This window comes from Gopherus evgoodei, chromosome 5 (genome assembly GCF_007399415.2).
Source record: "Gopherus evgoodei ecotype Sinaloan lineage chromosome 5, rGopEvg1_v1.p, whole genome shotgun sequence".
In the NCBI taxonomy this organism is placed as follows: Eukaryota; Metazoa; Chordata; order Testudines; family Testudinidae; genus Gopherus; species Gopherus evgoodei.
The window spans coordinates 30,139,465-30,152,609 of NC_044326.1; the positions used below are offsets into that span (position 1 = coordinate 30,139,465).

The 13,145-nt window shown below is 43.3% G+C and overlaps 1 long non-coding RNA gene across 2 annotated transcripts; it reads right to left on the reverse strand.

Moving 5' to 3' along the window:
* Positions 1-216: 216 nt before the first annotated feature.
* Positions 217-7,085, reverse strand: LOC115652422. 2 transcript variants are annotated; one of them, XR_004000644.1, is made up of 3 exons: positions 5,470-7,085; positions 4,698-4,784; positions 217-1,635 (listed from the first exon to the last, which is right to left on the reverse strand). It is a non-coding gene; the product is annotated as an uncharacterized LOC115652422 (long non-coding RNA). The 2 variants fall into 2 exon arrangements; XR_004000643.1 differs by lacking the exon at positions 217-1,635 and adding an exon at positions 3,934-4,015.
* Between the last annotated feature and the right edge of the window lie 6,060 nt (positions 7,086-13,145).

Below are 13,145 nucleotides of genomic sequence, written 5' to 3' on the forward strand. Positions count from 1 at the left end.
ATATAAAATGACCACTATGCACTTTGTATTCCATGTTGTAATTGAAATCAATACACTTGAAAATATAGAAAACATCCAAAAATATTTAAATGGTATTTCATTATTGTTTAACAGCGCAATTAATCACACAATTAATTTTTTAATTGCATGATTAATCACGATTAATTTTTTTAATCGCTTGACAGCCCTAATATTTTTTGAGATAGGGCAACCAGAACTGAATGCAGTATTCAAGGTGTGGGCATACTATGGATTTACATAGCGGCATTATGATGCTTTCTGTCATATCATCTATCCCTTTCCTAATGGTTCCTAACATTTTTAGCTTCTTTAACTGCCAGTTCACATTGAGCAAATGTTCTCAGAGACCTATTCATAATGACTCCAAGATCTCTTTGTTGAGTGTAGATCCTGTCATTTTCTATATGTAGTCAGGATGATGTTTTCTAATGTGGATTACTTTGCAATTATCAACATTGGATTTCATCTGCCATTTTGTTCTCCAGTCACTGAATTTTGTGAGAACCCTTTGTAACTCTTCACAGTCAGCTTTGGGTTTAACTATCTTGAGTAATTTTGTATCAACTGCAAACTTTGCCAGCTCACTGTTTAGCCCTTTTTCCAGATCATTGATGATCACTTATGATTTATTAGTGTCCCTTTAACATGTCACTCTCCTTTTCTCTCCACTGCAGCACACTCAATTTGTTGTCTGAGGTCAGCAAAGTTCAGTTGGGTTCACCCCCAGCCCTGAAGAGGTGTGAGATGTCAGTGACAACACTGCCTCTCCAGAAGCAGCTGTTAACTGCATACTCTGAGGTTCTACCACCTAGCCTAGTCCTTAGTGATTTCAGCTATTAGTGGTTTCACTGCGTAGTGGGGAATCTCACTGCTGCTGTCTCTTTTGTGCTGTCTTTCATTGCAACACTGTCCTTGTACCCGGTCTAAGTCTAAGGCCCCTAAACCAGTTTATTACCTTTTCAGCTCTAGTGATCATTGAGAAGAAACACAGACTCCTAACTGAGTCTAACTCGATCTGTGTTTAGACATTGGAAGGGAAGAATCAAATGGTATCTAAGATCTTTTAAACAGAGTCTGCCCCAGCAAGTAGGAACACCTGTGTGTCCTACCCCCAACCCCCGACTTTGACTTTCACTTGGAGTTGGCATCAGTTACTAAGTAAGCATAGTAAGTACAATTCTGCTGCCTTCTAGTCCTACAATAAGGATAACCACATTTCATCACCCCTTTGCCCAAAACAGCCACAATTAATCACTTTGGCCAACCAGGTCTGTTTGCTGATCTCTTAGGCAATGTAGGTGTGTCTGTGTAAATATGGTTTGCTCCTGAAGTCTTTTTCCCCAGTTCATCAATAGATGGCAGGTGGAAACTCATTCAGACCCCTCTGGTATACATCAATAAACTGGAAGAGTTCAAAAAAGAATGAGTTGGGCACTGGAAAACTTGCCTTACAGTGAGAGACTAAAGAAGCACAATCTACTTAGCTTAATAAACAAAAGGTTGAGAAGTAACTTGATCACCATCTGCAAGTACCTACTTGAGGAGAAGATTTCTGATGATAAAGAGCTCTTTCATCTAGAAAGCAGAGGCACAACAAGATCCAATGGCTTGAAGCTGAACGTAGACAAATTCAGATAAGAAATAAGGTGCAATTTTTTGACAGTGAGGATGATTAACTTTTGCTATGGATGTACTGGATTCTCCATTACCTGAAGTATTTAATTCAATACTAGCTGGCTTTCTAGAAGATATGCTCTAGCTCAACTAGGAGTTATGGGCTTGATTCAGAAGTTACTACATAATATTCCATGGCATGGGTTATGGTCAGACTGTTGGTCATAATTGTCCTTTCTAGCCTTAAAAATCTATGGATCTATAAAAGTGAGGCATGTTTATAGTTCACTCTAAACACATTTTGGAAAATATTGCTTAAGATTTACCTTTATCATCTAACAGAGCCTTATTATTAAAGACTTACTGAATACTATTTTCATGTAAATTGGCTATTGTTATACTTTTGACAACTGTCCTGGGGCCCACATATTTAAGGAACCCTAACTGTGGTATAGGAGATGGAGAAATTAAATAGTTGATGTGCTAAGGTATAGGCTACAAAGGACCTGCTGTAGGGACTAAAAAGCTTTCAAATCATTCCCTAATGTCATATTTGCCTGAAAACCCAGTTGCATTTTATGAGAGATAATGTTCTACCAATTTTTAGCTATTTGGTATATTAGTTTATGATCCTCAGAGAGAACAAACTTTATTTATTACCCTTCTATTAAACCCAACAGAAATGCAAACGTTGTAGAACAAGGACAACGTAATTTAAAGTGAATATTTTCATGAAACAGATATGTTTATTACTGTCTGGTTTCCTGAGAACCTGACAGCCTACTTGATATACACTGAATTCTCAGTGTTCTCATTGCCTTGATCCACTCTGTTTTAGTCCAGCACATGAACTGAAATATGGAGAGCCAAAATAAATTCCCTGACAAAACCTTTGTTAAAGGGCTTGTCAATACAGAGAAATTTACATAAAAACTCTACCACCATAATTATGTTGCTATAGCTATACTGATAAAACTTCACATGTGGACAATCTTATTCCAGTGTAATATATGACATAAGTTAAACTGGAAAAGGGCCCCCTCGTACACTGGAATAATAGTGTCCACCTGGGGAGTTATACCAGTCAAACTATAGCAACATAATTATACTGGTATAGCTCTGATGGTAAAAATCCCCATGTAGACAAGCCTTTTACAGTGGTAAAGAGAGAGTGATTATTTTTTAGCCTTCAAATGTTTGTTGAGTTTTTCTTCTCCATAGTTACAACATACTAAACCAGGGATCGGCAACCTTTGGCACTGTGGCGGGCCGGGCTAGTTTGTTTACCTGCCGCGTCCGCAGGTTTGACCGATTGTGGCTCCCACTGGCCGCAGTTCACCATCCCAGGCCAATGGGGGCTGAGGGAAGCAGTGCAGGACAAGGGATGTGCTGGCTGCCGCTTTCTGCCGCCCCAATTGGCCTGGAGCAGCGAACTACAGCCAGTGGGAGCCGCGATTGGCTGAACCTGCGGATGTGGCAGGTAAACAAACCGGCTTGGCCTGTCAGGGTGCTTACCCTGGCGGGCCACGTGCCATACGTTGCCGATCCCTGTAATAAATTATGGTAAAGCAGTCACAAAAAGCAATTTTTAAAAAATCTGGAAATTCAGGATTAAGGTTATGCAAACTAGTAATTTTGCTGATGTCCTGTCAAATTACATACAATCCACTTGATGTATAATGACATCCATAATAACTATCATAATTACTCAAGAAATTTTTTCAGATGTATTGAGAAATTTTCAAGTTTTAAGTCGTCTTCCCTTTATCCTCTGTGTATAACAGACAAACTGTAGAATAGGTAATCTGTAAGTATCGCCAATAGACTTTGTTTTTGGAATGAAGTTCTCTGTCTGGCATTGGGTAGGATGGAAATAGATGTTCAGGTCTCAAATCCACAATGAGAGGGAGAATGAGAGTATTAAAGTGGCTCTTGTGCTTTCCATGCAGAGGATGGACAAGATTGGTCTGACTTTGTTCAGGTTCTGTCACCTTGAGCTTTTCAGTTTGAATGTGCGACCCATAACAATATTCAGAGTTAAATTTTCACTTAAAACCCAAACATGTTAATATATGGAAATTAACAGTTATGGCATTCAAGCAACCTTAACTCTGCTTTGAAGTGATACCATGCAGTCACCATGCGATTATGACGTAGTCATTTTAGTATTTGTAGTCAAGGATTAAATTGAAATGATTTTTTTAAAATAGGTTTTTTGCATTGGTAGTTCTCTCATTCTGACACTACAGGACAGAATTAAGGTTGTTTTCATGCTTAATTTAGCATGTCTTACCTTCACTTGTTTGGATTTCTTTAAATAGTAACCTTAGCTCTGAATTTTCTGGGTTTGCAGTGCTTGCTTTTTTGGTATCTCCAACATCTGTAATGTAATGTTTTTTTACCCTAAATTACTGATATTAATTCTCAACTTTTACTACATTTTAACATAGAATTTTTTTTTGTCTGGGAATTTTCTTGGGGTTTTTTTATGATTAAAAATTTTGTACATGAACACAAAACAAGAAACCCAAAAAAGAATACACTAATCAATATTTCTAAAAGTTTAAAGATATGTAATAATGAACAAATCATTTAAAAATATTTTAAAGGCAGTTGCTTAAAGCACATGGACAGCATTGACCAGTTAAACTGGGTTTTCAGCCTCTTTGCATTATCAGAGCAGCACAAAAGCAGCCAAAGTGCACTGGTGAAACTGGCCCTTAATTTGCAATTGATTATTGGTTTAGAGATCTATGTCATGGAGATGTATTATGTGAAAGGAGTGCTGGGGAGAGGCTGAAAGCCCAACATCTATGCATTTTAAGGAAGCCCTGTGCTTCTGCTTCAATTCTCCCAGCAGTGATGCCTAAATACACAGTGGAGCTGACACAATAGGGAGCCTTTTCAAACACTGGTGCCCAAGCCAGTATGCAGCCATGGAATCTTTAAAGAGCAATGGTAGTTTAGTCAAATAATCTATCAGTGAGAATTCTCGATGTATGTCTAGTCTCCCTCATATCACTGAGTCATTATAACCAATAGAATTGTTCCATGAAAATTACCTGTAGAGGTGACTGGTTCAATTATCTCTGATGTCACAATGGTGTTACTTGAGTTACCTGAGCTGTTGTCCAGACCCTAGTGGTAGCCTATATAACAACAATTAGATACAAAATCATGAATAACGCAGCTTAATTTCAACATAATTTCCTCAAATATATATTTCAATTAATTTTAACTAAGTGAAAAGTTTGAAGAATGTGTTATTTCATTTTAAGATAATTTGGGAGAAAAACTGAAAGACTAAATTTCTTAAAGGACCAATTTTAAAATTAATTTTAATTGAAACTAATCAATGGATTTACTTGTAAATCTTCAGAAAATTAACTCTATACCCAGAGAGTAAATGCTATAGCTATGGGGAGACACTGCTGTCATTTATCCATAACAAAGAGGTTGAATCCCTACTTTAAATGCAAAACAAATTTTACAGTTGTGAGGATGAAGCTGTACTTTCGCCCCTCTCTCGATATCTCTGTGAGTAACCTTTCCAAGTGACAGACCTATACCTGCACTCCTCTCATAATGGAATCCTGTGATTTGTCCCACTTTTAACCCTGACTGACGAGGCTACAACACCCCATTTACCAACCATATTCCCTCTTGCAGGCCTAACTCGTGCATAGACTTTTATTCAGGAGCTTGTGACCAGTCTGAAGTTACAGTGACTCAGAACAGCCTCTTCACACAAAGCTTTATTTATTTACCCACATGAATATAAACAGAGAAGAAAAGGGTTTAAACAACAAAAGACCTACATGCATGCTCTCGTACCTCAACTTAGCCTTTCCTTGCCAGTTTAAGTAGGTTCCACATTACCCAGGGAGCCCCAGCACTGGGGTTGAATGAGACAGGATTTACCCCTACAGCTTCTGCCCCTCTGCTGCTCTGGCCCTCCAATCAATGTGTATCTCCTCAGTTCGCAGGCATTCTTTTTCCCATTTCAAGGTTCCTTTGTTCAAGAGTTCCTTCACCAAGATCTGAGTTTTCCAGCAGAGCTCCTGAAAACTGGTTTACACATTTCTCCAGAACGGCTTGGAGGGAGTCTCCCAACAGTAGATTCCTGGTATTGTCCATTTGAATTAGAGTCATTGAAGAATTCCTGGAGACCTATAGAGAACTTCAGCTGGAATTAAACCTTAGGGTTCCATAGAGCCAGCCACACCACAACACTCAATCAGAGATGTGTTATTTCTTCACTATGGAATTAAAACTTAATTATGGAGTCGCAACCACTTCATACTAATAGTAAATACTGGCAGATGTTTATGAATTGTACATAGAAAGTAAGATGGGAAAATATTGTGTTTGGACAATTGTGGGGTAGGAGGGCAGGAGACAAACTGTTGTTAGCCAGAGCTTGCAAAGAACAGGTTGCCATGTTGGTAGGTTTGTGGAGTAAGAATTGATGTTGGAAATCCATGGTGCAGCCCAACAAGATCTTGTTTCCCTCTTATGACAATAGCCCCATTTTATGTCAGTCACGTGAGCAAAATAACCAATCGGATTGTAAAGGTTAACATTCAGGCAATTTTATACATACACTCACAAATTTTAAGTGCTACGAGTAAGCAGAAATTGACAGTGTCTATAATTTATAATGCCAACTTCTCAGACACGCTATATTGTCATGAAATATATTACACTGTCGCCAGAATTCCCACTCAGGATTGGGGCACATTGTGCTAGTCACTATTTCAACACAAAGGCAGGCAAAGCTCTATCTAACTTCAAAAAATGAAATAAAAAAAATCTTAGGCTAAATAAAGTTTAGTCTCAAACCTTACCTTTTCCCAGGAGCGGATTAATCATGAAACAACCCATGTGGTAGCAGAGGGCCCCAAATGACAGGAGGGCTCCCAAAATGCAGGACAAATATCTGACAACCTGCTCCCGAGTCCCGGCCAGCGGTGAAGCAGGACTCAGGAAGGCTAGCTGCCTGCATGCCGTGGCCAGTGGCCCCATGCCACTCCTTGAAACGGCCGGTTGCTGGCACGTCTCTGTGTGCCCCTGGCAGGTCGGGGGAGGTGGCTCTGCGTGCTTCCCCAACCCCGGGCAGCACACAGAGACCCGCTGCCCCTTTCCCCCCAAGGGGTGTGCAGTGACGTGCGAGCAGCGCAGCAGGGCTAAGGCGGGTCCCTGCCCACTCTGCCTCCCTTCTTCCACGCCGCTTCGCTCCCAGAAGCAGCTGGCATGTCCCTGCAGCCCCTGGGGAGTGGAGTCTCCATTCATTGCCCCCGCCCCGAGCGCCAACTCCACAGCTTCCATTGGACAGGATCTGCGGCCAATGGGAGCTGCAGGGGTGGTGCCTGTGGGCAGCAGTGCGCAGAGACCCTCTGACCTCCGTCTCCCTCCCCCCCCCGCCTAGGAGCTGCTGCCAAAGGGGGCGTGTGTGCTGGTCGCTTTGGGAGCTGCACCACCCAAGGTATGCGCTGCCCCCCCGCCCTCTCCCACCCCTCAACCCCCTGCCCCAGCCCAGAGCCCCCTGCCACAATCAGGTACCTCACTTTATTTTCATTTACTTCCCACTACTTATAATATAGGAGGAGGAGAAAGAAAAAAAGAATGGAAAATGCAGGGAGGGAGATAAGAGAGAATGTTCTTGGTTGGGTGCCGGGGGGGGGGGGGGCGGGCAAAATGCAGCTGCACACAGGGCTTCACTAACTAAATCTGCCACTGCCTTTTCCCTAAATAATAATTAACATCAAGAATGTGTGTTGTATAACTGAAAAACTAAGATGCCCATGTATCCCAGATAAGTGGCTACGCTCACTTATCGTACCAGGAGAGGCAAACTTAAGGAATAAATCAATAAATTTTAAGGGAAATAGGACCCCCTTCACTCTGGTTCTCATAAATAGCTTTTTGTAAGGCATAGGACTTGGATCCCAGGCATGCATTTTTACTTTCTTTCATGGAGAGGTTTGTTTACTTTGGCAACATTGTGTGTGATGCTTTTGGGAGAAATCCTAATCACCTCCTCTACCAAAAATAAACAAACAAACAAACAAAGTGGGGAAAAGCCAGAAGCAGACAAGAAAATATTAATGTAATGGCCTGATCAAGCCACATTGTGAAAAGATGGAAATAGAGTAACATACAACTGACATAAGTAGGCCTCAAAGAAGGGACAGGGGGTCTGCCCACATATTGTAAATTGCAAGACTGGGATCTGGATTCAGATTTATTTTTTTTAATTACATACAAACTACTCTATTCTCTATTTACCATACACAATATATGTCTATTTGTAGTAGTTCTAACCAAATTTAAACTTGTGTTCTACCTATTCTGAATCTGAATTAATCTGATCAACAGAGGAAAGTTTACTTCCCAATTTCTCAAGGTCTGGATCTTTAATAGATTTTTAAAAAATATATATGAACGATATGAAAAAAAGAGGAAAGGCACTGAATTAGTGGGCCTTTTTAAGATAGCCGGTCCTATCTACCTCAGAAGGATTTGAGGATTAATTAATATTTGTACAGTGCTTTGAAAATGAAAAGAGCAATAAAAATCCAAAATAAAATACATTTGGGTATAAAATTGTGGCTCATGTTTTACTGTGAAAAGCAAAATCCTTGTTTTCCTCTGTTCTACACAACATATCAATGACCTACCATCCCAGCCAGCTTTCTGCTGATAGCCAAACCTCAATTTTATTTATTTAAAACTCACACAAATTAATTTTCAGGTTAAAAGGAAGCAAAACTACCAAACAGTATTGAGTCAGAAATTTTTTAAACCAGATATAATAGTGTGCAACTCATAAGGTGTGCATGTGGTACAGCACCCCATTTCAAAATTTGGGGTGGTGGATAGGTAAGATGACCTAGGGTCATTTGCCAGTAGCATGGAGGTGGTGTTTCCTCTAAGAAGACTAAAGCAGGGGTAGGCAACCTATGCCACGAGTGCTGAAGGCAGCACGCGAGCTGATTTTCAGTGGCACTCACACTGCCTGGGTCCTGGCCACTGGTCCGGAGGGCTCTGCATTTTATTTAATTTTAAATGAAGCTTCTTAAACATTTTAAGAACTTTATTTACTTTACATACAACAATAGTTTAGTTATATATTATAGACTTATAGAAAGAGACCTGTAAGAACATTAACATGTATTACTGTCACATGAAACCTTAAATTAGAGTGAATGAATGAAGACTCGGCACACCACTTCTGAAAGGTTGCCGACCCCTGGACTAGAGCATGGGAAGGACTGGGGTTGGTCTTTCCACAGAGGTGTTTTGGCTGGTGTGGGACTAGGGTGACCAGACAGCAAGTGTGAAAAATCGGGACGGGGGTGGGGGGTAATAGGAGCCCATATAAGAAAAAGACTCAAAAATCAGGACTGCCTACCCAAAGAGAGCTGGGAGAAAAGCCCAGGAAGGAACTGTTGGGTGAGCCTGTGGATGGGAGTGAGACAATTGGCATCTGAAGGTAGCTGTCAAGCCCTGGGGAAAGGGCTTGGGAAGGAATAGGAGGACTGTGGAAAAATCCTATTCTAAGGGTGCACCCAGTGAAAAATGGAGTAATTTTTTGTTGTGTTTCACTAAGCAAGGGAACCTTAATTCCACCTGTGTCGAGTGTGTATGCCTCATGGAACTGACAGAGAAGATACAGAGATTGAGGTGATTGTGCTGGGAGGTGGCCTGCGCATGACAGCACCATACAATACCAAAACTACTAGTCAGCTACCACTGATTTGCTATGTCTTCTTTTACCAATCCAAGAATTTGCTGTAAAAGTAACTTTTTTACACAGAAATGCAAACAAAATCAGTTACCATTTTATGTGCAACCCATACTTTAAAATTCTAAGTGTGATTTCCCAAGTAACTAATGAGAAGGATAAAACTGTGTATGACAACTGTTGGTGAGTTATTTTCTTATTTATATTCAGTACTATTGCAATATTTCAATGCTAGTATATATAATGAGGAAGCACTGATGTAATTCTGCATGTATACTAAAATCCACACACAGTGTCTGCATTTTATTTATACCAGTTGTATTATTAAATTTCCAGTAGTGCCAACAATGTGCTTGGTGCTGTCCAGATATTTAGAAAAAGAGAGAGAGAGAGAGAGAGTTCCTGCCCCAAAGAACTTAAAAGACAAAAACAAACTGTTCTGAGGCAGTTCCCATCTCAGCACAGTCCTTCACAACCCTTATTATTGAACAGGGCTTCATAGCCTAGGAGGCAAGCAATGGTCATTCTTTCCTACCCCCTCCCCATTTTACAGATGAGATATGTTGTATTAATTTAGATGGAATGAACAGCTTCAAAGAGTCAAAGGTGTAAACAGGACCCTGGGACTATCACTGTCCACATTAAAGAGATGGAAACGTGGAAACATGGAGTTGGAAATAAGTTTTATGTACTCCATATACACATTATTTATAATTGTATTATATACAACTCTATCTGATACACACTATAGATGTACCATTTCTGGTACTGATATTTCAAAGGCAGAGCACCAAAAAAGAGGGACTTGGCTTGATCATTTGTTTAGGACAACTGACACCTACTTTTACATATATATACACACACACACATAAAAATGTCCAATGGGTTTAGATTTAACACTATTGTCACAGCTGACCCGAGGCAGGGACAAGAGGGGCCAGTGTGTTTTAAGATCTCACTATCTAGCACATATCCCACAACTGGACTACATGCCCTACAACTTCCACTGTGCATAAGCCATCCCCAGCCCACTTCTTAGGGTGTATCACAGGTTCAACCTGAACTCTAAAATGAGCTGTGTAGGTCGCTGGCAAGTCCCCAGCTAGTTTCCTGTTTTGGGGCAAGGCGAGAGAAGTGCGCAATGCCTGCACCCACCCAGGACCAGCGCTAGGGGTTTTGAGCGCCCTAGGCGCATGGCAATTTCGCCGCCCCACTCGCTGGTCCCGCAGCTCCGGTGGAGCTGCCGCAGTGGTGCCTGTGGAGAGTCCGGTGCTCCGCGGCTCCGGTGGAGCTGCCACAGTGGTGTCTGTGGGATGTCCACCGGAGCCGCGCGAGCTGCCGACTATCCACAGGCACGACTGTGGCAGCTCCATGGGAGCTGCCTGCTGCCACCTCTGGACACCCTGGGCTGCCGGGGCGGCGCCCTGACCCAGGGTCAGGGCGCCTCCGTGGCAGCCGGCAGCCTGGGGTTTCCCTGAGCCAGGGGACCCCTGCCCCTGGGCTGCTGGCTGCCAGGGCGGCACCCTGACCCAGGGGACCCCCGCCCCTGGACTGCCGGCTGCCACGGTGGCGCCCTGATCCAGAGGACCCCCGCCCCTGGACTGCGGCCTGCCACAGCGGCGCCCTGACCCAGGGGACACCCTGGACTGCGGGCTGCCGCAGCGGCGCCCTGACCCAGGGGACACCCTGGACTGCGGGCTGCCGCAGAGGCGCCCTGACCCAGGGGGCCCCTGGGCTGCAGCGGAGGCGCCCTGACCCAGGGGACACCCTGGACTGCGGGCTGCCGCAGCGGCGCCCTGACCCAGGGGACACCCTGGACTGCGGGCTGCCGCAGAGGCGCCCTGACCCAGGGGGCCCCTGGGCTGCAGCGGAGGCACCCTGATCCAGGGGACACCCTGGACTGCAGGCTGCCGTGGCGGCGCCCTGACCCAGCGGACACCCTGGACTGCCGGCTGCTGCGCCGCCGCAGCAGCCGGCAGCCCAGGGTTTTCCTGGGCCAGGGGGCCCCTGGGCTGCCGGCTGCCGCAGCGGCGCCCTGACCCAGGGGGCCCGTGGGCTGCTGGCTGCCGCGGCGGTGCCCTGACTGAGGGGACACCCTGGACTGCCGGCTGCCGCCGGCAGCTCAGACTCTCTCTCTGTCCCAGCAGCAGCGGCTGCTCAACCATTTAAAAAAAAATTGGGGGGCGCTTTCTGGCGCCCTCAAATCTCGGCGCCCTAGGCAACCGCCTAGTCCACCTAAATGGTTGCACCGGCCCTGCACCCACCCAAGCAAATGCCTGCTCTTATCTCTCCTGGGGGCCGGCGCAATCTCCCCTACAGCCATAATGCATTTAAGCTGAGTAGATGGATCCCATTTTGAATTCTCACCTCTCCAGGAGTGTAGAGATATGTTTGTAGAAGATTATAATTTAGATATGCTTCCTCATAAGGGACAGTATTATGAGCATAGGAATTTGGAGATGTGTCCTGGAGGTGGGGATTGAGACCACATAGCTGTGGTCAGTAGTTCACCAGAGATGCTCTCTAGCTTGTTTTATTAAAGTTTTATTCCCTTCTCATTCACTGGTTTGTTATTTAATGACCCCCAAGATTGTTACATGGTGTCAGAAGCATTGAATAAGAAGGAAACTACAGTGATTTTGAAGTTAACTCCTGCATTTGCAACTGAAAGCAGAAATAAAGGAAGGCACAAGAGAATCACGTGGCGCACCAGGCACAGGGGCTTTTGCATGTATCTGGTGAGCACAACAGTAGCTTGACTAGCTTAAGAAGGGGAGGAAACAAAAATAAATGATATTGGGGTGCAGAACAGGAGGAATCATGGGAAGATTTAAACTGATACAAGAACCAGTGTTGAAGTTCCATGCACCAGGAAAAATTTCAGCAGATGCTTCACAATCTGGGTTAGGTGCAGTGATTTTACAGAAGTGTGAGGGTTGTTGGCAACCAATGGCATATACATCCAAATCATTGACTGAGGCAGAAAACAGATACACACAGATTGAGGAGATTTTAGGAATATTGTTTACCTGTGAGCAATTCAATCAGTATATTATTTATGGCCAGACAGTGGAAGCTGAAACGGACCACAAGCCCCTGATAGAGTTAGGTAGCAAACTGCTAAATAACTGCACCATAAGGATTCAAAGGATGATGAAGGTGCAAAAGTATGATTTGGTTGTGACCATCATATCTGGTAAATTCATGATCACTGCAGATGCACTTTCCAGAGCAGTGGCTCCCACAACATCAGAGAAGAGTTTAGCGACCGAGATGCAGGGCTATGTAGATTTGATTGTAAAGTCGATTCCCATAGTTACAGGAATTGCAAGAACTAAGAGAGGAAACAGAGAAAGATGAATCATTGGGAATCCTTAAAGAAGTGATAATTAAAGGGTGGGCTGAAGAAATAAGGAGTTGGTGACCAAGTATAAAAAACTACTGGAACTGCAGACATGAACTTCCTGTGATAGATAGGGTGATTTTTAAGGGCAGTAAGGTTGTAATTCCAATGCACCTCTGGAAGAAAATTCTACAGAAGATCCACGAGGGTCATTTAGGAATTGAGAAGTACAAACAATGAGCATGAGAGGTGCTGTATTGGGCACAGATCAATCACAACATTGCTAATGTGATAAGAAACTGTTGTTCATGTTTGAAATATATGCCATGCCAACAGACAGAGCCACTGAGACCTCATCCAGTTCTACAAAGGCCTTAGAAGGTAGACACTGACTTATTTACCTTGTAATCAAAGGAGTAT